The sequence below is a fragment of the Ambystoma mexicanum genome, chromosome 4q (genome assembly GCF_040938575.1).
Source record: "Ambystoma mexicanum isolate Mex_15411 chromosome 4q, UKY_AmexF1_1, whole genome shotgun sequence".
Taxonomy (NCBI): domain Eukaryota; kingdom Metazoa; phylum Chordata; class Amphibia; order Caudata; family Ambystomatidae; genus Ambystoma; species Ambystoma mexicanum.
In genome coordinates this window covers 617,532,590-617,559,047 of record NC_090928.1, presented here as the reverse complement: position 1 = coordinate 617,559,047, position 26,458 = coordinate 617,532,590, and positions in this window count along the sequence as shown.

Below are 26,458 nucleotides of genomic sequence, written 5' to 3'. Positions count from 1 at the left end.
TCAAACTAAATCACGGGCGCCGGGCCCTGATGGCCTCTCCAATGAAATTATTTAAGCGAATGATACCATTTGGATAGGTATCTGTTCTCTCATCTCTAGCACAATTGACAAAACCAAGTCCATTCCTCCATCATGGCAAAAAGCAGTATTGCTACCAATCTATGAAATGGGTGAAACAAAGACCCAGGTAACTACAGACCTATCACCCTTTTAGACCCATTGAGAAAGATTTTTGCCAATATACTTCTGGAGAAACTAAATATCAGGGCCAAAGCAAATCAAATATTTGCAAAAAGACAAACTCATTTTGTAAAGCATGTCGGTAAAAATATTAATCTATTTCTCTTAAACCTGCTAAAACAAGAGGCAATTTACAACAAAAGACAAATTTTCGCAGCATTTACCGATCTTAAATTGGCTTTCGACTTAGTTAACAGAAAGCAGCTGTGGACCAAACTACATCGATGGGAATGCCCCGATAGTACATTGGAACCACTGAAGCTACTCTACGATAATACATCTATTACAGTTAGACTATGAAAAGATGGCACAGTCTCAGACGCCATTCCAACATTTAATGGCCTCAAGCAAGGTTGCCCATTATCAGCGACGCTATTCAATCTATGCACTGCTGACTATGAAACTGAGACCAACACCCCAATGGAAAATCCTCCAAAGTAAAAAGCAACAAAAATTCCATGTATCATGTACGCAGATGATATTGTTTTATGCTCTCAAACGTCAAGAGGACTCCAAATAGCACTGTCAAAATTGGAGGCCTATATGAAAGCAAATCATCTTGAAATAAACATCCAAAAGTCGAAAGTCATGCTGCTAGCACCAACTCATAAAATGAGGCAGCAAGTGAAAACAATGTTCTTGAACCAACAGCCCTTAGCTCAAGTAACAACTGTAAAATACCTGGCGATGTGGGTGAACCAATCACCAACAGAAACCAACTGGGGCATTTTCCTCCAAACGAAAATCCTCTCACTAGCCCACCAAGTTCGTTTCCTACATTTTAAATATGGGAAATGTTCAATGCGACCCGTCATTACATTCTACAGGCAAAAAGTTGTGGCAATCCTTCTTTACGGTAGTGAATCCATGATTAATCTAGATGGAACGATATGGACTCGCCTAGAAGGCCTTTTTTGGAGGAAAGTTCTATCATTACCTCAGTCTTTCCCAATGGTCCGTATCAGATATGAACTGGCACTCCAATCACTGAAATCACTCCACATATGGAGAAATCTAGATTTATATAGGAAACTCATTTCCGATCTCTACATCCCGGCACTAGAAATATTCCAAGAAAAAGAAAATATAACACAAGCAACTACTTTGCTAGTCTGGAAAAAACATATGGAAGACATTAGAATTATGGCAGATATCTCAACAGAATTGCTAACTCTCCGCCCGGAAAAAGCAAAAAAAAAACAAATCGCCCAAAGCTACAGGATAGAGCCTATAGAGGCTAAAGCAAAATACAAACTTAACCAAGAAAACCCATCCAGTAAACTGTCTCTAACGCTTTCCATCTACTCAAGTTAGAGACATGTTCCCACGCTTCTGGCTAAATCTGCTACCAACATGGGAACTACTATCAACCAGGAATCTTCTAACAAAGGATATGGCTTTCTGCAGATTCTGCAATCAAGAAAACAAGCTTGAATCACTGAAGCATATTATCATCCCTGCCCCGCCCTGATTGACATAAAAATGCGTGTTAGAGACATGTACTTAACCGCACCAACCGAACTGACAACAGAAGATCGATGGGCAAAATTTCTTCAGGCTGGAACGAAAAAAGAAATCTTCACCATTGTGCACTTTCTAAAAACAATTTTAGAAGAGAAAAAGCAATAAGAAAGAAACAATTTATGTATATTTTATGTGATTCTTAACCTGCAAACTGGTCAGGAGAGATCAGGAAGCTCATACCCAGGTTCGAGCATTGTGCCAGGATTCGGTCCCCTTGTTCATTGTGACATCGGATTGTGTTAACCTTACGAGTTCTTAGACAGAAAACAATTTTGAGAGCCTACATAAAGAAACAACAGTTTCCTGTTTCCATTGTGGGTTTTATTTGGTGGCAGAAAATTGAGGCAAAGCTGGTGAACACCAGGTGTTCGAGAAAGTGAGAGATTTTTAGGCGTTAGAAGGGATTTATTTTTCCTTTGGGGACTATATGTGCAATTTGTGATTTGAAAAGTTTTTGTTTTTGACTGGGAAGCCGTTATTTTTTTTTTGTTCATACTTTCTGTGCATGGCCCTCACTATGTGTATTTGGGGAGCTTTTTTATTTGTTGGATTTTATCTGGGAAGCCAGGTTTCATGAGGGAAAACATTTATATTTTAGCTCAGAAACCCTGAATATTTTTGTTTTTTCTTAGAGAAAAAATATGTGTTTTTCATTTTGTTTAGGTAGACATCTCTTTTTAGCTGGGAAAAATGGCACTGAAGTGAAGGGAGGAGTTTTATGTGGTCCAGAAAGAGTGCAGCGATTTGGAGTCAGTGAACGTGGATATCTTATCCTCCTATGTGGAATCAGAAGAGGGGGAGGCATATGTTGCTACTGAAGAAGTTGTTGGTGTGACTGTGTGGTGATGAGGACGCTATAGAGAGTGGTGGTGGGAACAGTGGTGACACAGACAGAGAGCCAGAAGAGGAGCCTAAGCAGGTGGCATCCCCTGAATGCCACGCCCACCTTGAATCTAGCAGGCTAAATCAGCAGATTTGTGTGAATCCACAGGAGATCACTGAAGAAATGTGAAGTCTAAATCTCTTTTGCGAGTTTGGGCGAGATCATGAAGCACGCACAATGATTTGAGAATTGCACGAGGAAAGGGTCCACACCCCCATAGTGACATCAGATTCCATTATTCTTGCATGCATTACATCAAGTTATTCGGCAGAAAACTATTTCCGGAGCTTATATAAGGGATCAGTAACTTCTACAATTTGGTCAACGAAAGGTATAACAACTCATTAAATAAGTAAATAAATAAACATCTTTTAAAATATAAAATATCTCCAGGAATAGTTAAAAACTACAAAACACCTGCAAACTATCCAATCCGTTTCAGTAATTCCTTTTCTCTAAAGGTTACTGCTTTCCTGAGTCCCGCTCAACATCATCAACTAGAGCCCAGAGCAAACATAAAAGGATCTAAGTTAAAAAATGAATAAAAATAGCTTGAATTACAAAATTGCAAAGCCCACTTGTTCGCATTTTGTAATTAGAGGTTTTGTTTGTCCCCCGAAGGGCATCTAATGTATACGGGGGACCCCTGCAACCCGTAATACCAAACTATGGGATAGGGGGACACCCCCGCAATCCCTGCTCCCCTGGTTTGGTATTATAGGATTTGATCTTTTATACCAGGTTGAATGCACACTTAGGGCATGATTCACAGAAGTCTTTTATAATGGCACAAACCCATAGGAAAACGCTCTGTGAATAAGGCCCTAAATGTGCATTCAACCTTTTCTTTCTTTTATTTTGGGGTAACCCAAACCTAAAAGTGCAGGGTAACACTTTCTTAGGTTTTGTTATCGGAGTCCTGGGAATAGCATACTTTTTTGCAAATGCTTACACATTCGGCAAAAAGCAAAACATGAAAAGGTCTTTCTGGTGCAGCTAGGCAAAATGGGCATACACTCAGAGCTGAATCATTATCCAGACCTAATGTCTTAGGCCAGCATGCATTTCAAGGCATACAATAGAAATAAAGCTTGGTGATATAAACTCTATCAGTTAAAAGAAATATTGGAGTCAAATACTTTTGGGGCCCTTTCGGCAGCGCAACAGATGATTTAGCAATGTTGAGCAGTTTAATCAACTCTACATTTTCCCTCTCCATATCGAGCATGCTCTTACATTCAACTTGGATTGATTTGGTTGTTAGTGTGACGGTATGACGTAGTGCAATGACAAACGTTCTGCCATCATGCATGTGTATAAATGAAAGGGGGTGGTCCTGTGACATGGCAGTGCATGCCGGGAGCCCCATAAGAAGAGTCCTGTGTCTGTGTGTCTTACTGGACGTACTGGGGGCAAGGCCTTAACATGGGGGATCCTGGGGGCTGACTCCATTATCACATTGGCAACGAGGATGCAGCTGGGCAGGGGGATAACATTCCAATGCAATATTTTGCTTCAGTAACGCTTTCCAACGCCTTTCAGAGGTATTATCCCTCCTAGGGAATTCAACCACAGGCATTTTGGGTCCCTACGGTAGCGGCTCCACGTGTGGAGTGCTCGTGCACTGTGAGGGACATTTTTGAGACACAAGGCCTAAAACAAAGTAAGAAGGCCACAGGTGCCTCAACTGAGCCTGAAGGGTCCTTTATTTTTTTTTAAACTAAAACATTTTTTTTCATTTCTCTCTGGGACCATTTATCTACTCTTGTCCCATCACACAGCAGACTTTGACTACCCGAGGACCTCATATGGCATCCTGAGGTTGTCTACAGGTGCAAACCGCAGCCTTCGAGAACAAGAGGGTGCCTGTGCGGTATTGCCACCACAGAGGTGCGCCTGAAGAAGCAGATTGCGGCCTTCACCCACGTAGTAGGTGCCTGTTCGGTCTGTCACCAAGAGTGAAGCGGGAGATGCCAACCAAGATGATGCAGGGGCCCAGCATGCTAGAAAAGTACCCTGCCATCTTGGCACACTGGCCCTGATCGATACCAGAATTTGACACCTCAGGTAATCCCTCAAAGCTGTGGCCAAAGTGGCTGCTCTGTATCGAGAAGCTTGACAAGTACTTCAAAGCAACCGGTGAGACGGACGACGAACCCAAAGTGGCAACCCTCATATACGCAGCTGGATCTGAGGTGCACAGGATATTCAAGTCCCTCCCCTCTCGCCAATGACTCATACCAGGCTGATAAGGATTGCCTTAATGAACACTTTATGCCCCTGGCAAACCAGGACTTTGAGAGGTTTGTCATGTGTAGTAAGAAACAGAGAGAAGAGGAATCTCTCGATCAGTTCTACGGCAGGCTTCGTCACCTGGCGAGCACATGCAGTTGGGAGAACGAGGACGGTACGGTGTGTAACCAGCTGATACAGGGGTGTATCTCAGGAAAACTGCGCTGACAGGTCCTCTTTGAGCCTGGACTAACGCTGGTTCGCAATCTAGAGATGTGAAGGTCATGTGAATTGGCAGACAGCCGTGCCATCAAAATGGCAGCGATCAGATCACTAAAAGTGGAGGACACATGTGCAATAGGGTGACCACCAAATGATGGCCCATCGAGACCTAGATGGTCCCCAAAGAAGTCTGAGACACTGCAGCCATACCCCAAGTGTGGCTATGACTTGCCACATGCAGGGGAATGCCCGGCCAAGGGGAGAGTGAGTGGACGCTTTGGAGCAGTTGGACAATTCGCTAGGAAGTGCAGAGCCCCCACTCTAATCATCATTTCCAGAGGGCCCAGCAGAACACCCATTGACACGCCGCGGCGAAACAAAAACAGATGGCAGTTGTGGAACAAGAGATGCCAAGTCTGGATCTGGCAGAAGAAGAGGAAGTGGAGGAAGAGATTTTCTTTATCTCGAATATTGACTCTCTCAAAAAGAGGAGGCAACAACCTATGTGCACAGTGGCCGTAAGTGGAACAATAACACCTGTGCTTGTGGACACCAGCTCATCTGTGTGCGTGTTGGTGACCAGCCACTATGAGGCACTACCAGGGCCCCCAACACTAACAAAAGCATGTGCCAAAATATTTTTGTTTTGGGGACTCAACCACTGCACCTCTGAGGTGCGTTTGTGACCAAGGTTGCCCACGAGGGTTAGGAAATCAGAGCGAAATTCTTCAACACAGACATTAGCACACACTCCCTGCTAAGCTGCACAGCAGTGGAGGCCATGGGCATTGTTCACTTTGCCCTCACAGTGTACACCGAAGACATCAATGACAGTATTCCAAGGTGTTGGGAAACACAAAGACGACCCCATTAAACTGCACATTGATGCGACCGTGTGTGCCCAACAGCACCGAAGCATCAGCAAATACTGTTTCATCTGAGACAACAGGTGGAAAAGGAGCTACAAAACCTGGTAAACATGGACATCATAGAAAGATTGGAGGGCCCACCCCATGGGTGTCCCTCATTGTTGTGACTGTCAAACCAAAGCAACATGGTTCCTTCCGAATATGTGTAGATATGAGGCTGCCCAACCTCTCCATCAAGCGCAAGAGACATATCACACCTACCATGGATGATGTCATGGGAGAATTGCAAGGGGCAAGAGTATTTTCCAAACAGTCTGGGTACCATCAGCTGGAGCTACACCTGGATTTGCGCTACATCAACCCACCATGGGTTGTACCAGTGCAAATGCCCCAGCTTCGGCGTCTTCTCTGCGGCCCAAGTTTTTCAAAACGTCATCCGGGGAGTTTGGCTGGCCTTGAAGGAGAAATAAACCTGAGCAACGACATCTTGGTCTATGCCACATCAGAGACGGAACATATAGTTTGCCTTGAGAAAGCGCTGCAAGGAATTCAGAACCTAGGACATACTCTGCACCATGAAAAGTGTGAATTCACGCCAAAGGAATTTCCCCAGTCTGCAAAAAGTCAGAGACAACCAGGAGGCGAAACCACCAGAAAACATTTCGGAGGTGAGAAGCTTTTTAGGAATGGTGACCCACTGCGGTAGGTTCATACCCAATCTGGCAACCATCTCGGAACCCCTCCGGATGCTGACTAGGAAAGACACGACATGGGTGTGTTCTGACAATTAACAAAGAGCGTTTGACCCCATCAAAAAGGCACTGAGAAGGGAGGAATCAATGGCTTTCTTTGACCCGAGGAAAGAATCGGAAATTATCGTTGACGACAGTCGGTCAGACTACGTCAATACTCTCAGAGCCAGATGCCCAAGGACAGATGAAGCCGATTGCATATGTCAGCAAAGCCCTCACCAGCGCGGAACAACAGTACTCATAGACATAGAGGGAGGCACTAGCGGTATTATGGGGATGCCAGCATTTTCGCATATACATACTAGGAAAGCCTGTCACAGTTATAATTGATCATAAACCTCTACTCCCTATCATGTCAGGGTCATCATCAAAGCCACCCCCCCAGGATTGAACGGTGGATGCTGGCCCTGATTGAGTATGGAGTTGTACTGGCCTAGACACCTACTGACCTACAGACTGGTAGCCCACAAAACCCAGCAGACTACTTATCGTGGAACCCCAGATACAGTGGGGGATAAGGGGAATAAACATCTGTGGACAGGTTCATCTGGTGGCAGAGCACCACTGTACCTTCAATACAATTGCACTGTGTTATTAGTTCAAAGAACACATACCAGTCCACCAATCTATGATGTGTTTACGTGTTAATCAGGAGAAACGCAAAAAAACTATTTAATAAAACTATTTTCTGAACTTTTTCCAGTATGTCGTCCTGGAATATTAGCGAGCTACCGACTTCTGGCCTCCAAGAGGTTGCTCTACGCAAGGACCATTTCCAAAGCCGTGCTATGCTGAATAGCACGTCATGATCGCATTTGGCTTGAAAGTGCTCACTAGATGCCAATTAATGTTATTATTGTCATTATCTTTAAATTGCATGGAGACAAAGTAGTTCAAACTACATCAACTAACATCGGCAACATGATTATCTCCTCCTTTTGTTTTGGTAATTAGTTGTGAATATGTACACTTTGCATTATTGACCTCTCCACTGCACCCATGGGTATCTGAGCACCGTGTGGCTTCAGGGTAAGTAGCGCTTCCTTATTAGCGAGATTAAGATACGGCAATTTTCTCTGAGTCATGCCACGGTGAGGCGTAGCATGAGACAACTGACTGCAAGATTTTTTTTAAGTGTTGTAGGCTACTTAGAAACCATTTTACCCAAGGGGATGTTGCTTCATTGGAGAATTAGTGGCAGTAATTTGAAAGGGCTTGTCTTTGGAAAACACCCTGACAACAGGTTTCTGTTTATTTACTGGCAGGTGTACGCCGCAATGTGGAACACTGCAGGGCAGTGTCACGTTGCGGAACTGGGCCTCGATTTTTTTGGCGTGAGTCGCTGCTAGCACACACGTCAGCCGAACATGGGCGTTTAATGGATAGGTTTGAATTGCGGATGTTCTGGTCATTCTAAGCTGCCAACTGTCCTATGTCATCACGATGTTCGTACACTCCATATGTTTTAGTCAATGGTCGTTGGCATACTAGCACTTGTAGGCCCATATTCGTAATGGAAATTGTGAAATAGCAAGTCGTACAATGCACAGCATTCCTGAAAAAAAGGCAGCGCCAGTTAGATAAAGGGAAACCACGTAGCATGGCGGGTTATGATCACGTAAGCTCATTTGCCTGTTGAACATCAAGCGTTTACTATTTTGATGCGTCATTGTATTTAACAGCATATTCATAACCACTGTAGTATACAATGAACTCCCTGATAAAGGCAGTGAATTATTATGTACGTTTAATGCAGTGGCCTGGACCAACATTTCCAGATGAGTTATCGTGCAAGTGGCTTGAATTATTTTTAAAATGGGTCAATCAATGCATGTCTCAAACACTAAGACGTAGATATTGTTAAAACCTAATCAAGGAGACTTAATCATCCACAAGCTACCTTCTTTACATATAGAGAAAAGCAAAGTTTATGGGCTTGTGGCAGGATTTGTGGGTTTGTAGCTTGGTGAGGTATCGTGCCTTATACAATTTCACACTGTTTCACTAATCAGCACCGAATTGTGCATAATTACTTGTTAGGACCCTCCAGACAATACTGGCACCATGCCATTAGAACAGCCAATCCCGTTCCCTGGATTTCAGCACAAGTCAAAATGTGTTGGTGGGTTTGTTACTTGGCGAAGCGTTGTTCCTTATACAATTCCACACCGTTCCACCAATCTACACCAAATTCTGCATAGTTACCTGTTAGGAACCTTTGGACATTACTGGCTAGATGACATCTGGACACCCTACCCCTTTCCCAAGATTTCAACAAAAGTAAAAATTTGTTTGTGGCCTGCTAACAAAGTCCTAAACCATGTTCACCGGGAAGGGAAACAACAAATCTATGAGAGGCGAGTGGACCTGAGAAGCAGTAAAAGGCAGGTGGCATCCAGAGGTTTCCACATTTTTGCTGCATCAGGTCAAATTACTTTTCCAGAGGATTTTTTCGAGATGATGATGCCTGCCGACGAAGCCGTAAACCACCGGGAATGAAACTGAAATCTTTACCACATCAGTTGTAATGACTTTTCCAGAGTATTTTTGCGAAATGGTGCCTGCCGACGAAGGTGTCAACCATGTTCACCGGGAAGGGAAACAAAAATGTTGTTTCTCAACCGGTCCCGACACAAGGAACAAAACTCGAGATCCAGGTCCTATGATGCATGGTTTCCAAGACAATTTCACCACAATGTGCCGCAACAAACTGCACCATGCCAAGGTGAGGCGACAGGTGGGGCAGGAGCACAGAAGGTCCCAGTATGAAGCAGCACTACGACTCTCGCCATGTATCTCAGCCAGCCACACTCTCCCATTCTCACTGCAGTTTACTTCAGGGTGCAAAGCACATCACATGATAAGTGAATCGGAAACAGCAAAGAACAGGATCAGTGTTATCATGTCTGTCTACAAAACCCGTTCGGAGAACCGGTACTTCTGCTAGTTACTTATACATTCCAACATGCCCCAGGCAGTAATCCAGTCCTTTTGCCTTCTTTCAGTTTTGTGGCTTCTAGCCCTAGAAATCCTCCATTTTACTTCCAGTAGAGCAAGCCCCAGATGTAAAAAAAACAGCACTGAACTACCATCTCCATCATGGAATGGGGCATGATGGCGTTCACGAATTATGTGGCTGGTTTGCAAATATGTTAATGGTAGAAACACCAACTTGCTCTTGAATTACGACTGAACAGAGAGAATACGCAATTCACAAAGGCCTTAGTTACTTCTGCTAAATTCTTTTTGAATTGGCCACTTATGTGTTTTTTTCGTGGAAGAGTTTTGTGAAAATGTGCATTTCTGAAGTAAACATCTCCGTAAACACTAAAATTGGCACCTTTAACTGATCTCAGAAATTGTCCCGACCCACAATGCACTTGGTGCTTGAAGGGGCGGCATAAAGGGACATGTTCTGTTCATTTTTAACACATGCACACCTTCTGAAGTTCCTGCTAAAGGGAATTTCATACCTTCTGACATTTCCACGGTCCTGTAACGTCACTATCGCAGGAGTGCTCTTTCATGGAAGACACATTGAGCAAGGTTCTTAAAAGTTATTTTGGTGCAAGTGTAGAGATGTGCAAGCGAAAACCGTGACGTGTGCCAAAAAAAAGAGTGTGCACTATTCTCAAAGGACAACATAATCTTTGCATCTGAGATGCCAGTTCTCAGCCCCTTGCCATTGTTGCCCAAGAAAATGCTAATTTCAATGCACATCCCATATGCACAAATGGGATGCACTTTGAAATGTGCTAAAATGAGGTACATGAACCTGCACCTGTTGGGAGCAGGCGCAGGGGGGTGCGCAAAGCATGACAGGGTCATTTCTGATCCTCTCATGTATTTTTCTATAAGTGTGACAGCAGCGGTTTCCACAGCTGCTGCCACACTTGCATTTCTGTTCCCCAAAAAGGGATAATCATGCTTTGTTTGTGTACATTTCACAGTGACAGGACCTTTGGTGGCACTCCCCTCACTAATGTTGGCAAGGGAGCTGGCCAGTGCATCTTTTACGCTGCCGCACTGCATCCAAGAAATGAACAGACAACCTATGAGATTCAGGTGACCAGCACATTTCTAAAACTAACACAAACTTTTCTCATTTGCATTTGTATTTGAGAATCTGGCCCATTGATGTACAGTACGTAACTGGTCACCCCTTCCTATTGGAATCCAAAATAGGACTTGATGAAATTCTCTCGCCTATGGAAATTCCAAATAAAAATAAAAAGTTAGCAAATACTATCTTTCAAAAGTAGCCATTCTGAGAAATGTACGGCAACGTAACTATTGATGGCCCCTTGGCCCCATTTTGATTGTATTTTGTTTTGTTTAAATGTAATGTTAGAGGAGCTGCAGGATGTCTCTGAAAATCAATAACACGGGGGTTTGTGAGGAAGGTGTATGACAGAAATGTGCTTTTTACTTTTATTCAAAAAGTAATGTTCCCCTTAAATGGCAAATAGACCAGCAATTTTAAAATATCCTTGAACGATCCGGTTTCAACTTTGAACGCCACACCAGCATGACCAACTTAGCCATTCATCTTTGCCAAATCGATAAAAAGAGTACAATTAAGTATATTAACTTAACATATATTAAAGCAGGGCTTGGAAGCGGGAGGAATCCAACATTACAAATGCCATTTCAAACAGTGGAAATGTATAGGTTTCTTACCAGTAATGCCCATCACTTAGACCTCTATCTTTCTCGTCACAGTCCTATACTATTGAGAGTGAGTGCAAGCTTCAATACTGTTTTTTTGGAAAATGTCATTAAACTCTCCTCTCCTAAATGGGTGGGATAAACAAGTTCACCTCCACCCCTAACTCCTCTTTTTTTGAAATAGCAAGCCGACATATCAAAGTTTGGTTTAAAATAGAATCCAGGGGGGCGGGGGTTAGAGGAGAGGAGATGATACTCAAATCATTGTGCGGTTGGATTTAACCCAACCTGAGACGGCGGGTCGATTGAAGAAGTGTCTGCATGCCATTGGTGACTGGATGGCCTCTAATTGGCTCGAGTTCAACAGAGAAAAAACACAGGTGCTGGGGATGGGTACAGTGTTACCCTCTCTGTTTTGGACCCTCAATTTCTGGCCCGAGAGTCTGGGCTCTTTTCCCCAGCTGGTCTCTTCTGTGAGCGATCTGGGAATACAAATCTCTGCCTCTGTCTATGGCTGACCAAGTTTCCTTGGTTTGCCAAAAAGTTAATCTCAAACTCTGGACTCTTTGCATAGCTCTTCCTTGCCTTCCTCAATAATTTCACGCATCAGTGGTTTCTTCCCTGGTTATCAGCAATATTGATTATTGCAACGCTTTTTACCTTGCTCTTACACAGTACTTGCTTCAGCGTCTCCATTTACTGCAGAATGCGGCAGCCAGGATTGTTCTTCATCCTCCGTTTGGCACCTGTATTACCGTTTTTGCGTCAACTTTACTGGCTGCCTGTGGAGTAGTGCATCAAATTTAAATCGCTATGCCTGGTGCATAAAGCTGTCCATAAATCAGGAGCGTAAAATCTTCAAGCAAACTTTAGTATTTATAAACCTGCCAGGTCACTTTGCTCGCAAGCACTGATGACCATCCAGCGCAGGATGGCCAGGCTCGTTCGAGAGAGCGGGGTTGCTTTTTCAGTGGTGGCAGCCAAGGCCTGGAATCTCACACTTTGCTTACATAACATCAAGTCTCATCTGCCATTCCGTCAGGCACTGAAAACTTTTCTCTTTTAGTCCTGTTATTTTTTTGGTCAACCTCATTTCTTAGCTTAGTGCCAAGATGCCTTCGGGCCTATGTTGCGCTTTACGCATGCAATTAAGATAAAATAAGATATGAGGATTCTGATCAGGAAGAATAGGGCTCAGTGTAATTGTAACATTGATAATAACAAATGCTAAAACTTGGTACTAATCAGTTTAGGCAAATATGTCTTTCTGGGAAGACCATATCATTGGCAATGGCCATAACAAAACTGTGGTTGGAAATTGAAAAGCAACTAGAGTCATAGGGCATTTCAACACAATTATGTCAGAGTGCTTGAATCAAGTTATAATATGTGTCATGGGCTTTAGGCTTTATTGGATTGATGTGTATGACATGTTTTTATGGCGTTGTGTGAAACGTTATGTTTAACTGTGCCACACAATTTATAACTGAAACAAGAAGATAACAAGTATCCAGATTTTGATAACAGGATAACAGAGAATAGTAATAGGTTGCTGCTCAATACAATTTAATGTGTGTACCATATACAACACTGCTGTCAAGCTCCTTGTCCACCTCCCCTTTCTCCTCACCTGAATCCTCGGAGGTTAATACCTGTTGGACGGCTTCAGTCTTCCTTGAGACCTTCTTCTTCAAAGGAATCTTGTCCTTGGGTGTTTGAACCTTCCGTTCGTGCAAATAAGGTCTGGCCCCTCCGGAGGCCACCTTGGCAGAAGTAAATCCCTGCCCTAGGGGGATCCCAGGGGGCCAGCCTCTATACTAGGAAAAAGCCCAAAGGCAGAAAAAACCCTAGTCCGTAGATGGGTTTGATGAGAGTGCTTAGTTTCCAATGTCCAATATCCAGAGAAATGGGCAGGACTCCAGCCACGGTGAATCAAAACTGGAAATACTCCAAAAACTCCAAATAGATGCTCCAATCACAGAACAAGAAAGAAAAAAAAGAAAAAAGGAAATAGGAATAGAGGAGGACAGAAAGAAAACAAGGATAAAAAGAGAGCAACACTAAGGATTCCAAGTCAGATAACAAGTATCAGAATAAGGCAAGAAAGACTAGGAAAAGAAAGTCAAGGAAGGTCAAGTAAAGAAAGAAAAGAAGGCAGTAGCCGAGCGAGAAGGGTTCAGCACGGCTGAAAGGAGGAGGAGGACCAACACCGGCAAGGAGGGAGTCGGGGAAAGGAAGAAGGACGGTCTCGGAAACCGTTAAATTATCAACGCGGATACCGCGAGCAAGAAAGGGTTGGACAGCTGGCGCATGAAACAACGCCGAGGTCGTTAAGCAGGTAACAAATTGGGGGAAAAGAAAGCAGGGAGGCAGCCCCAGTAGAAGCAACGCCGACTGCAAGTGCAGAAAGGCAAACATGGGGAAAGTTAAAGCGCACCCAGGAATAACACTGGCATACAAAAAAAAACCAGTACGAAGTGAAAAGTATAAACATGAGGAGTAGAAAAGACGCGGACCGTAACAGAGGTAAATTCCAAAGAAACGAAGCAGGACGAGGAGGAAAGTAAACAAGGAAGGCAGGATCAAACGTTACAGAAGCAACGGAGCGTTGCACAACGAAGAACAGATACAATGCACTGGATGGGGGGGCGGAGTCAGAATTTAAAGGAACAGCCACCATGTTGGGTGAGGACTGGACTGTTGCACCGTGGGAGTCAGAGTCTCCAGCAGTTCCAGTACTTCCAGCTCGAGTTCCTGACAACTGCTCAGAAATCATACCTTATAATGGAGTGTAAAAGCAGAAGTTGTCGACACACATCCCTAATGAGCTGTTGAAGAAAACACCCCTCCCATCATCCCCAGGAGCTTCTATGTCAATGGTGGATAAAGAATAGAAGAGGAACATGGGGCTGCTCATAAGCCACAACAGCCCCTTATCCACCTACAAAATATCAGTGCTGGGTGGTCTCAGATGCTTATCAACTGGTACCTACTAAAGTGACAAAGAGTCACTCGAGCTACAAACACACCTCTCTACCAACAGTCAAGAGTCAAGAGTTGCCCTGTGAAAAGGTGGGGCAAATAATATCCTGACAACACCTTGGTGAAAATATGGGGAAGGCCTAAAGAATAAACCATGTAGAAAAAAGCACAGACAGGCTTGGCACACACCAAAACCTTCATCTCCCGTAGTTACCTTGTTAAAGTAATTGCCACCAAAAAGAAATTAGAACAATAGGAATTTCAAGAAGAACCACAGGAACAGGTTCATGTGGATGTTTTTTTGTTTTTGTTTTCATTGTTTTATTATGAATTAGCCAACACAAATTGGTCTTACATAAACATATACAAATCATTTAAATATTTAGACATTTAGACATTTAAGGAGATTAAAAAACATATTATTCATACATCAATTCATTAAATTAACACATCAATTAATGAATTCACCACTTCATTTCACATTACAATTGGTTCAAAGGAAAATGAATAAAAGGAAAATAAAAGAAGAGAATATTATTTTATACTGTTCTTTTATAGAAATCCTGCCCATTGCTCCCAAGAATTTAATCAAGACGATAGTAATGACCACCTCATATCCCCTCGTGGCTCATCTGACTGCAGCCACTCTTCTTTGGACACAAATCTGAGAAGGTACTTTTGCCTCAAATCGTGTATGGCATTACAACCAATAATCGAATGTTGTCCAGTTTGGCTTGAATCTGGCATCTTACAGGGATCGCAGACCAGATCACTCGGGTCATTCCCAGATCTAATAGCTTGTATTTCCTGAGTCAAACAAGATTCAGGCGAAAGTGCATAAATTGCTTACAGCAGTAGGTATGAGGAAAGCGCGCTAAGTATCCCGGTAGCACGTTTACTGGCTTGACAATCCAGGATCGATTACTATATAGAGAATAGGACCACATTTTCTCTGATTGTTTCTATCCAATCCTCTCTAAAGAGTAATTTCTTTACAAGTTGCGTCATGGTTGTCACCAATTCAGTGCTGAACTCAATCTTATCTAAAATGTCACATGTGTAAAGGTAAAAACGTCCAATTGGAGACAGCACATTCATCATAGACACCTCACTGCTAGAAAATGTGAATGGGGACCGCTCATAGGCTTAAGAAATTTCCCATAAAAAGACAAAACCCTCCATTAGTACCAGGCCTTCAGTGAAACTATACCAGGTTCGAACCGTAGAGCGGCCATTGGGGCACAGATCGGCAAACCCAGAGCCCTTTTCCAGATTAAACCTTCAATTATTGTCCACTTTAGGTCTCGTGTCAAGTATGCAATCTCCTTGCCATATAAAAGTGATGGAACGATCTTTTGCTTATAATAATCAGCAAGGGGCTTGATGGTAAATCTGCAATGCCTTACATGAAACCAGTTCTACTGGGAGGCACCCATTCTGGCCTTTGTTTTAAGGTGTTCAATAGTATCAGATTTTCTTGGTTTCACTCTGAAAAACATCCCTAGAACTGGTTCTGCAAAATATCAGTGGGAGGCCCCAGGGAGAGAGACGACCTTTTACAATGGGATAGAATAGGAGAAAGCCTTCAGTAATCTAGCCACACAAGGGTCAACCCGTGAATTTATACCCCAAAGATCTTTAAAATACCCAGAAGTAGGAAGCTAAGCTCCCAGAATAGGAATGGCTAGGAATGGCTAACTCTTCTCAACCCATTCAGATAGCAGTTCTAAAATGTTTAGATTGAAAGAACATAGCGCAGGAAGATAATATCTGGAGCAACAGGATAATAAAGATTCCTAGTGCCAGATTCTTAAAAACATGCAAATCTTATTGAGTTGCACGATAGCGTAAAGATGCACCTGCCCCATCACTCATGTCATTGTGCTTCATGTATCAATGAAAAAAACACAAAAGAATTATCTTTGCACGGCTCTGTGCAAAACATTGTGCTAAGGTAGAGCCAATGGAACAAATAATGTTTGCAAGGACCAGTAAGCAACTTCCAAATCCCAACTTCAACCAGGAGAGCATTGTGAAGGCCCAGCAACACATCCAGTGACATCTAAATCCTGAAGATGGCATCCAAAAAAAGTGATGGCGAGAAAGAGAGGGACCTTTCTGCAAAGGACGAGTTAGATGTGAGAGTGAACTGTAGGGCAGACTATGAAGACACGCTCAGTAACCTTCATGGGCAAAGAGCCATCTTTGCTGTTAAAAAATCCCTATGGGATGACCTCACACACAATGTCAATCCCCTTGGATTTGCTATATGTACCACCAAAGAAATAAAGAAGTAGTGGAGTGCCATGAGGAGGCATACCAAAGAAAAGTTGGCAGAACTCTGTTGGCACAGCCACACAGCCAAGATAGTGTCACAATGGGAGGCCCATCAGCTGATACCACCATCACAATGGTGGATAGCAAGTAACTGATATACCACACTTTAGCATACAAAATGTACACAGTATAGCATTCTGGGTGGATGTGTGTGCTGCATAGTAATCTTTGTGGCCTCTACTCACTGATTTTCTGTAAGTTGTATTTAGATTTCTTCTCAGAGGGTACCCACTGTCACCTGTGAGTGAGAGAAGCATCTTGTGGTGTCTTGTTTGGTGATGTATATGGATATGCATTAAATGTGGTGTCTACACTTAGCCAGCAACCAGGTCACTCCATAATGTCCAACCTCCAAATATTGTGCAGTGGAAGAGTGCTGGTAGTTATAGCTGTCATGTGTAGATCCTGGATAGTTTTCATCCCATTCATTACAATGTTTGCTGCATCAGACACCATCTGTGCATTTACGGAATATCATTATGTTCTCTTCCTGTACAGGTGTTCTACCTCTACTGAGGATATGAAGGACATATGGGTACAGTCAATAACATCACCTACCACCTGGAGCCCTGCTATGTCATGAAAAGCCATTGCTAAGACTTCCCATTAGCAAGCATTGTCGGATATTGTTGCATGTTGTTTGGCAGATCAAAGGATCATATGAGAACTTTGTGTAGTGCCGTTGAGAGTGGGTACTGGGAGATCCATGAGGTGATTCCACTGGCCCTCTGAAATGAGCCAGTGGAAAAGAAATGCAAAGCGGAAAGTACTTTTCCTAGTGATGGTAAGGCAAGCCTTCACATGGTGGGTGTGTTAAGGGCCCCTCCCACTGACTCAGAATCTCCATTATTATATGGGATTGCAAGTGATATCCCTGGGTGAAGTCTTCATCTGGCAATTTAAATAAGGTGATAATCTTATCTACCCTTTCCCTCATCAGTTAGTACAGGAGCATGATCGGCCATTTTGGAGATGTGTACTTGCCTACTGTTGCTATCCTTTTATACTGTGTTCTTTGTTGTAGTTGGGGTGGCCTTTTTGAATTCTCCTGGCAGACAAATCAGTTGCACTATTATTTGGGCAACCTGCTCCAATTTATTATTGGAGTAAATGTTGAAGGATATGTTTTGGAGAAATTCAGGTGGTTAGGTTTTGTTAATCAAGAATTTGGGGCAATTCTCACTTTTTGTGTTCACTCCCTTTGTGCATGGTTAGTTTGATGTATGTGCATGCTTTCCAGCTTCTTTGAGCATCTTTTTAATGCCAATTACTCTCCTTTTATGTGGTGGCACATCTATCAAATGTGCACTACTGAGACTCACCTCTATATCTTGCATATTTCCAGTGCATTTGTTGTTCATCTCAAATTTTCATCACATATATTTTGAGAATCTGACCACCAGTGTTTATCATGTGATGTGAATATGGAAGTATGCATGGACTTGTGATCAGCTACAGAAATATTTTCTGAAATGGCCCTTTTCATCAAGCTGCTAATTTCAATTCCAATTACATGATCTGCCAATAGAGCAAGGTTGCTTCAAACAGGAAAGGTCAACTGAGAGGTAGAAGTCAAATTGGAAATGGACATTCGAGAGATATTATCATGTTTAGTGTTGAGATAATGATATGTTTTGGTGTTGGCTCAGGCAGATGTGACATACCAATCCCATGCTCCCATCTATACAAACCAAACCAAGCCCCACAAGTAAGGGTAAAGAAAAGACAGTGAGGTAGATAATAAAATCTAAATGAATAACGAAGAATAAGAAGTTTTAACCAACTGGGTCTCCAGCTTTACCCTGGAGATCAGTGCAAAATTGTATGTATCCAACTTAAATGCTTAAACCAAACCAACATTTTACCTGCCTATTTGAACTCACTATTATAAGTCCATGAAGGCATCCACTTTCCATCATACAGTGTTCCTCTATATATTATGGCAATCAAAAAGACACTAGGCATTCTAACATTTGATTTTCTCCAGCATCAAGCCAAGTATGGTACTGGAGAAAATTAAAGGAAACATGGCAATTCAAAAACCTTTACACTCCATCAACCACCCTATTCATTTGTAAGATAGTGAATGTATTAACTATGTGGAGGCCACTTGACATTTATAGAATGGCCAACTAACATGGGACTATGTGTTCAGCCATTTACATGCAAAAGGCGACTTGTTTGCATTGGGTCATGTAAATTTGAATTCACAGGTAATGTTCTCAAGAATCTGTATGTTATGTCCTGAACCCACATATATAGTATATTTTCAGAATGTGCAGGCGCAGCTTTCTATAGGCATATGTATGTTGGCTTTCATTACACCTGGATTTGCTCTTTTCATTTATCAGTGTGTGTGTGTTTCATTAAACATGAATGCATTTGTTTCATTCTGGATGCATGCAGTTAGTTTTAAGGGCGCATACACATAATGTTTTCAGTATCTTTATATTTCTGGGATGGAAAGGTATTATTCGCCAGTAACCGATACTTAGTTGAAGACCCCCTTCCTACTACATCACACCTGATTCTGCCTGTGCATTGAAAGACAGGGGAATGCCGAGGATTACACTTCAAATATCCTAATTAATAGAATGAATTCTGTAAAAATGCCATTTGTTGCACAAACATCCAGTCTATAACCATTGTCTGCACCAGTGGCATTAAATGCAGGATATCTCTGAGACAATAGTGATTCATGATCGAACCGACTCAATATCTCCTAAAACCACGAACTATAGTTGTAAATAATACTTAAGTTCGCAAAGGCAATCCCACCTAAAAGTTAAACCCAACATACCTTTAGATTTGATTTTTGTTTTTTTAATACAAAGTCAATTAAGCATTTAAGAACAATGGGCCTCATTACGAGGTTGGAGGCAGCCATGGAGCTATAAGCTCCATGGCTGCCTCCAAAACCCTTCCGACTCCGCCCTGGTGAATGGAGCAATTACCGGTCCATTCCGAGGTCAGAGGGACCGGTAATTCCCCATTCACCAGGGCCATTCCCTATTCCCATTTGAGCCCCCATAGGGCTCAATGGGAATGGGGAAGGCGCTAATAATGGTACCGCAAATTGCGGTACCGTTATTAGCTCTAGAGTCCCTTTGCGGGGCCCGTCCTTAATGGCTGCAAAAACCAGGTGTTTAGGAAGGACCCGCAAAGGGAACTCGTAGTAGGGAGGTAAGGGATTACCGGCACCGGTGCTCTTACTGGTGCCGGTAATCCCTTACCTCCCACCTCGTAATGAGGCCCAATATCTCACTTTGCATTTGATATATTTGAGGAACACAGAACATTGGTATTATGGCACCTGTGTCCTTTATTTTTCAAATTGCACACCCTCTATTGCCAGTCTTTTCTCTTCTCATATTGTTTACCCTGATCAAATTGGGGATTGGAAGGGATTTCTATCAATTTGCCTTTTAATATGTAACTTCAGACTTTGGAGAAACCAGCAAGAAACACAGTCAGCCAGCCATTCCATAAGCAAACCCTGAGTTCAGGTGGCTTATTGGGGAATCAATCTCCATGAAATGATCACTCTCTCCTTCAACAGCTATCCTTCTCCAAATGGGCAGGTCTCCCCTCTGAGCAGAATAAGTCATTCTGCTCTCCTATATCCAGTTTGTTCCCCTTCTTAATCTTCCTCACCCAATATTCCATAATAATATCAACTACTGTGTAAGGCATTCGTAGAGCTCTCTAAACCACCCTGTTTCCCAGCCACAAAGGTGGGAGATAAAACTACTCCTTTGTAGATATGTAAGCCTAATGGTATTAACATTTTCTGAATCTGCATATTGAGGTGAGCATTTAGAGAATGTAATGAATGTAATGTGATGACATTTGAAAATGTTACACATTTTTACCATTTCTGGGAAATTCAAAATGTGGTGACCCCCATTTTATTTTACATACTATAATAGGTACTACTTCTAGCTACAACATATACAAATTGCAAGTCAACCAAAGATTGAATGTTGATACACTGATTTGTTTTTGATTACACATTTTAATGGTAGGTTTCCTCATGGTAATGCATCAGATTTTCTAAAGTGCAACTGCACCATTCTCTAGCAGAGGGCAGTGTCAGTACATCACCTACATAATCCTTCTACATGTTATCACTATCCAATGCAAAATTCTCTGGCTCTGCATATATTCCATAACATTTCACCTTGATTAATTCAAAGCAGATGTCCGTGTGTCAGGCCCCTGAAAGTCATTCACCTAAATACTAACATGGCAGAATAAATTAGCACATTTCATATTGCTTCATCACATTTAGACTTGGAATACAACTTTGCTGTAAGACCATCAGGACATGTGAAGAAATTCTGTTCCTCTCGACTTTAATTCCCTGCTTTATTCCCTGAGAAATAAATAATTCAGTTATATGCCTATCTTTCAAATGTAACATGATTCATTCTTTGAAAATTAAGACAGTATCTCCATATTTCTCCATATTTACAAAATTCGGGTGCACTGTGCAGTTTGACACGCATACTTTTTAATCGTAACAGAGAGCAAGGGGCAGAAATCTGCAATAAATGACAGTCCACACATATCATTTGGTATTCAATAATATTAACGAAAACCATAACACCAAATCACATCAAAAGTGATTTGATAGTTTTTTTATAAGCACTACCCAACACTTTCCCCAAATATTCTAGGACTGGAATTTGATTATATAATTGCACCTGTCCTAAAATGTGTTGGGGAGGGTGTTAAGTGCCTTAAAAAAATATTGAATCACTTTTGATGTAATTCAGTGTTATCGTTTTCGTTAATATCACATATATCCATATCATTTCTCTTGCTATTCCAGGAAAGCCTTTGTCATTTTATTCTTTATTTTAGGCCTCTTCCTGATATTTTTACATAATGAAAGATCCTGTTTAAACACGTTTCATTCCCAAAATGCCAATCAGCATTAATAAGTGATCATTTGATTTATTGAATTATTGATGAATGCACTTCACCTTCTGATGAGCCAGGCTTTAGAACTTTGCATGTGCACGTCTAGTTCTGGCATCTGTTGAAAAAATCCTTACAGTAGGAGGAGAGGAATCAGTGCCATCCTATTCCATCTTGGAACAAAGAAACCCACCAAAACCTGCACTTTGTGTTTCATAGCTTGGCCTTCAATTAAATGCGCATTAAGGGGAAGGCAACCAAGAGGCACCCCAGGCACAAAATAATCATGGCATCTACAACCCAGGCCTGATAGTCCCTGGCTGAGAACAAGCAATAAAACAGGACCTGGCTAATTTGACTTGTGGCATACACATATCTGAAACCTACTGGGACTACATGGGATATAACTACTGAATTTGACCTCCCACTGTCCCATTTCCAGAAAGAATGATCTCTATCCTAGCATTGTCAGGGCTGATTTAGAGGTTCCTGAATAGAAAAAAAAACACAAACTGCTGTGGTAGAACCACACTGCCTCTATCAGTACCAGTAGGCGCCTTGGTACTTTTTACATGTAGGATGACAGAAGATCAGCTAAAGGGATGAGCTCTCCAAATGGAGAATGATGGCCTAGGCCTGACAGGAATTGTCAGCTTTCTATCATGCAAAGTCTGTTTGACTGGCTGACATAACTGGACATTCTCAAGTGTTGAATATTTAATTAAAGGTGAATAACAGAGGCTTCTCATGTATGGTACAACTTTAAAACCCTCAGCCAGTATTCCCTCCCGGCACCATTGTTTGAAATGAAGTGGAAACTGAGTACTTCAGAGTGCCAAATGCAATCTCAAATATAAACTGACCTTCCTTAGGCATCTTAAGCATCTTAAGCAATGATGCCATCCAGACTGATCCATGTTCAGCAACTTCCTTGACAACATTAAAGAGTTACTGCTAGGGTCCTCTTTCACATCACCTTGCCTTTCATTCACAAGGTCCCTCCTTCGTATGACAGTTGCTTTGTTAGCTTGTGCCTCTCTTTTTTTCAAAACTCTTGCAATTGTCCATTCAAACAATTTCTGACATTGGGTCATAGATTGATCAGGTTTAATAAGATTTAGAATAGAAGCCATGGTAATGATAGCTGCAAGAGGCACACAAACCAGAACAGGTACTAAAGGTATATGGTGAGCAAGTACAGGAGTTTCAGGTGTAGGTAGAACATGTGCAGGAACATCTGGGCAGTTAGGATAAACACATAAGCTACTGGAGTGGGAAGAACTGGAATAGGGCCTTCAAATACTGGGAGTAGAAGTCCAGGAGCTACAGGAGAAGAGGAAATAGGTGACAAGGAGACAAATTCCTATGGCAGTGCTTCCTCTTGCATTTTATCCCTCTACTAGCAAAACATCCCCATTCTCTGAATGGGTTCTGTGGACTGACATGACAATACTCTCATCAATTATTGAAAATCAATGATCCTGTAGGGCGCTGTTCTGATTCACTTATTGATTGATGTGCTTTGCACACAGAAGTATATTGCACTGAGAATGGGTGTGTGTGGCTCGATGACATACCCTTGAGCAGACGTTGGGGGGAGGCGAGAGTTGGGGTGCTGCTGCATACTGGGAACTACTGTACTCTCTCCCCACCTGTTGCCTTACCTTGGCATGGTGCAGTTTGTAGTGGTTCATTGCAGTGCAAATGTCCCAGAAACTGTGCATTCTAGGGGTGGGGCCCGGTCCTTCTATGACCACATTGATGTTTTGCCGATTTCAGGTAACTGTCTCATGAGTGAAGGAGCTGAAATCCAGTGTAAGGGATGGGTGTCCAAATGTTATGCAGCCAGTAATGTCAGGAGGGTCCTACCAGGTAACTATTCAAACTTTGGTGCAGATTGGTGAAACGATGTGGAATTGTTTTAGGAATAGCACTTCACTGAGCCACAAACCCACAAACAAATTTAGAGTTTTGCTGAAATCTGGGTACAGGGGTGGGGTGTCCAAATGTCATGCAGCCAGTGTTGTCTGGAGGGTCCTAACAGGTAACTATGCAACATTTGGTGCAGATTGGTGAAACTGTGTGGAATTGTATAAAGAAAAACACGTTGCCATGCCACAAATAAACTCTCATATTTTCAATTTTACAAATATAGATTGGGAAAAGGCAGGTACCTGGTTTGTTTATTATACTTTGTATGCTTGGCCACACATTACAACATGGAGTTTGTAGCTCAGCCACTATTCTCCCCATGGCTCTAACAGATCACTGGCAATTGACATGCTTCTGGGATGTACCACTGCATGGAAGCACCCATACATGCATGGCATCTAACATGCCCGGCATCTGATTCCTCACTTGCCCCAAAGAAACTCAACAAAATGGAATAAGTATTATCAAAATGTCTGAACAAATACAAGACTTGAGAACTACATTCATAGGCCTCTTGAGCAGAATCCTTCTTGCATGGAATCTGTCTGTTCCAAGGACAAAAAAAGTACAGAGAGAGTTGAGGGTGGGGTGCAACGATTAGTGCACTCTGGTGGAATGGGCTAGTTTCATGCATTTCTCATGAAAACAATGATGTATCATCTGTGCACCGTCTGCGCCAGCTGACCCTCTCCCTAATACAATAGGAGTAGGTTGAGGAATGAAAGATGATGACATATGGAAAGTCTTGCGCTTTCAGCAGCTAACCTTGCCTTACAAGTTTGGACTATTGGACTAGTATGCAGTAGAACATCCAATTGCTTTGCTCCTCAGCCCATCTGATTATTATTATTTTTATTATTATTACTATAATTTTTACTATTAGCATATTTATTGAGTGAAAGCCTAACTTCTGGAAGTGACGGAGTGGTTTACAATCATAGGGGGAAGAACATGCTTAATGAAGCAGAAAACAGGACTCAGGGAGCGAGCAGTGGGGGAGGATGGGCACTTCTGCAGCAAATGATCTACAAGGGTTGAAATAATAGGCAGCAGAACACCCAGTCTCAAGTAACCTTATTATGAAGGCATACCTAGAATTGGACAATGTGTGCTGGGTTGGGGAACACATTCCACATCACCCATGTAGGTGAACATGAACTACTTCCCTGATACTGGATGCAAGTGTAATTCTAACTAATTCACAATGCAAATAATGAAGAAATATGGATGCTCTGATATTTTCCTAACTTGAGAATTGCCAGTGGGATGACAGGGACTGGCTTATCATTTCTTTTGATTTAGCTGTATTCACAAGTTCACAGTACATTTAACACAGAGACTGTAAAAATAGTAAAGTAAATCATATTTTTTACATGTATTTATTGTGTTTATAGCACATATGGTACTTTACACAATTCACATTAATATATAAAAATACAATCCAATAAAAGGAGCAAAACGAGAAAACCACCTTATAAAAAAAACAAAATACATAGCATACAATATAAAAGAATGGACAATTACTTAAAAAAGATGTAAATCATAATCTAAAAGCCCTTTACCTTTGATCATTGGAAGCAGTGATTGTGGGCAATACCACCTGTAGAAATTCAAAATTTTCCATCTGACTTTCAGGTCACATATACTCATGCCTTGCTAATGTTTTTGTTGATGGTACCTCTTACCTGAACATGATAGCAGGACTCTGGGAAGCAAATACACGTTTACATCTGCAAACTGATTTCCAGGAAAAGGAGAATTTTTGAATTCTCAGGTTCTCCTCTTAGCAGGAACATAAGCCAAAACCTAACACTCATTAACAAAGCCAACAGTTTTGACTGATATAGAGACATGTCTCTAGGAATTCTGAAAACGTGCCAGATATTGCCATCACATGCAAAGGAAGAATCAACAATTTTCCAGTAGTGACATAAACATTTTTTGTTCACATATTCCAGGGATTTCTATGATACCAGACAATGGGCCTCATTACGAGGTATGCCGGTAAGGGAAAAATGATGCTGGTATGTAAATACTGGCATCATTTAACGTTCCGTAGCATTCTGACCCACAAACCCGGTATTAACGGCACTGTTATTTACTGTGCCGCAAATAGCGGCATAGGCGTGTACACGCGCCTCTTCAGGCAGGAAATACCAGCATGCCTGTAATAGGTGCCAATTACAACCCACGCAAACATGCAAATACCGGCATCGCGAACCCGGTAATAATGGGCTGCATGATGCCGGCAAAACAGGCATTGCGGACCACCCGCAAACAGCAACCAAGATACAAGGCAGCTGCCACAGATGCACAGAATCCCCACAGGTGGAGTCAATGGAGGCTGTGCCAGTATGAACTGAGCACACCCACACAGCACAACCCCCCCCTGCAGGTGTAGGCAACGTAGAGTGGCCCAGTACAAAAGGAGCACACCTACACACCACACCCCTTCCTACACCAAAATGCTACCACTAGCATTTGCAATCATGGCGCAGGAGGACATGCCTATACTGCTACAACTACAGCAACAACAGCAACAACAACAACAACTACAGCAGCAAGAACAGGCAGCACAGAGGAGACGCAGGAGGAGAAGGAGTGTGAGACAGGGCCAGCAAGTACCACCAGCGCAGCCAACAGCGCCTCGTAGGCAGCCACCAATCCCTCGCACCAGACCCAGCCCATTCAACCTAACCCCTGAGCAGATCCACACCCTGTACCGGTTGGACCGTGATACCATCACCACCATAGTTGACATGATACAAAATGACATTGCCAGCCACATACAAATACGCACTGCCATCCCCCCACTACTAAAGGTGGTGTCTGTGCTACACTTCCTGGCCACAGGCACCTACGAACACACAGTGGGCCAGCTGCATGGCATTTCA